We start from the raw sequence: 1,908 nt of genomic DNA, 5'->3' as shown, positions 1-1,908 counted from the left end.
TGTCTATTTAGGTCTTCTGCCCATTTTTGGATGGGATGTTTGTTTTTTTAATATTGAGCTGCATAAGCTGTTTATATATTTTGGAGATTAATCCTTTGTCCGTTGATTCATTTGTAAATATTTTCTCCCATTCTGAGGGTTGTCTTTTCATCTTGTTTATGGTTTCCTTTGCTGTGCAAAAGCTTTTAAGTTTCATTAGGTCCCATTTGTTTATTTTTCTTTCTTTTTTTTTTTTAAACATCTTTATTAGGGTATAATTGCTTTACAATGGTAAAAACAGTGGTTAGATGGCACGAAGTAAGTGGCAATGCCTTAACCGTATGCGTGTTGTTAGACCCGAAGGTCTCTTCCATCCTTGTCAAGGGGAGTGCTAACCTTCTCTCCTTTCATACAACACTGTTTATTTTTCTTTTAATTTCCATTACTCTTGGAGGTAGATCAAAAAGATCTTGTGGTGATTTATGTCAAAGAGTGTTCTTCCTATGTTTTCCTCTAAGAGTTTTATAGTGTCTGGTGTTACGTTTAGGTCTCGAATCCATTTTGAGTTTATTTTTGTGTATGGTGTTAGGGAGTGTTCTAATTTCATTCTTTTACATGTAGCTTTCCAGTTTTCCCAGCACCACTTACTGAAGAAACTGTCTTTTCTCCATTGTATATCCTTGCCTCCTTTATCAAAAATAAGGTGACCATAGGTGCGTGGGTTTATCTCTGGGCTCTCTATCTTGTTCCATTGATCTATGTTTCTGTTTTTGTGCCAGTACCATATTGTCTTGATTACTGTAGCTTTGTAGTATAGTCTGAAGTCAGGGAGTCTGATTCCTTCAGCTCCTTTTTTTTTTTCCCTCAAGACTGCTTTGGCTATTCAGGGTCTTTTGTGTCTCTGTACAAATATTAAGATTTTTTTGTTCTAGTTCTGTAAAAAATGCCATTGGTAATTTGATAGGGATTGCATTGAATCTGTAGATTGCTTTGGGTAGTATAGTCATTTTCACAATATTGATTCTTCCAATCCAAGCACATGGTATATCTCTCCATCTTTTGGTATCATCTTTAATTTCTTTCATCAGTGTCTTATAGTTTTCTGCGTACAGGTCTTTTGTCTCCCTAGGTAGGTTTATTCCTAGGTATTTTATTCTTTTTGTTGCAGTGGTAAATGGGAGTGTTTCCTTTATTTCTCTTTCAGATTTTTCATCATTAGTGTACAGGAATGCAAGAGATATCTGTGCATTAATTTTGTATCCTGCAACTTTACCATATTCATTGATTAGCTCTAGTAGTTTTCTGGTGGCATCTTTAGGATTTTCTATGTATAGTATCATGTCATCTGCAGACAGTGACAGTTTTACTTCTTCTTTTCCAATTTGTATTACTTGTATATGTTTTTTTCTTCTCTGATTGCTGTGGCTAACACTTCCAAAACTATGTTGAATAATAGTGGTGAGAGTGGACATCCTTGTCTTGTCCTGATCTTAGAGGAAATGCTTTCAGTTTTTCACCATTGAGAATGATGTTTGCTGTGGGTTTGTCTTATATGGCCTTTATTATGTTGAGGTAGGTTCCCTCTGTGCCCACTTTCTGGAGAGTTTTTATCATAAATGGGTGTTGAATTTTGTCAAAAGCTTTTTCTGCATCTATTGAGATGATTATATGGTTTTTATTCTTTAATTTGTTAATATGGTGTATCACATTGATTGGTTTGCGTATATTGAAGAATCCTTGCATCCCAGGGATAAATCCCACTTGATCATGGTGTATGATCCTTTTAATGTGTTGTTGGATTCTGTTTGCTAGTATTTTGTTGAGGATTTTTGCATCTGTGTTCATCAGTGATATTGGTCTGTAATTTTCTTTTTTGTACTATCTTTGTCTGGTTTTGGTATGAGGGTGTTGGTGGCCTCATAGAATGAG

General features: G+C 35.2%; 1 non-coding gene across 1 annotated transcript; it reads right to left on the bottom strand.

Moving 5' to 3' along the window:
* Positions 1-271: 271 nt before the first annotated feature.
* LOC136121790 (U6atac minor spliceosomal RNA) lies at positions 272-397 on the bottom strand. The gene has a single exon (XR_010655800.1). It is a non-coding gene; the product is annotated as a U6atac minor spliceosomal RNA (small nuclear RNA).
* Positions 398-1,908: the final 1,511 nt, after the last annotated feature.

Source organism: Phocoena phocoena, chromosome 3, assembly GCF_963924675.1.
Source record: "Phocoena phocoena chromosome 3, mPhoPho1.1, whole genome shotgun sequence".
NCBI classification, from domain to species: Eukaryota; Metazoa; Chordata; class Mammalia; order Artiodactyla; family Phocoenidae; genus Phocoena; species Phocoena phocoena.
This window is presented reverse-complemented; position numbering and strand designations above follow the sequence as displayed.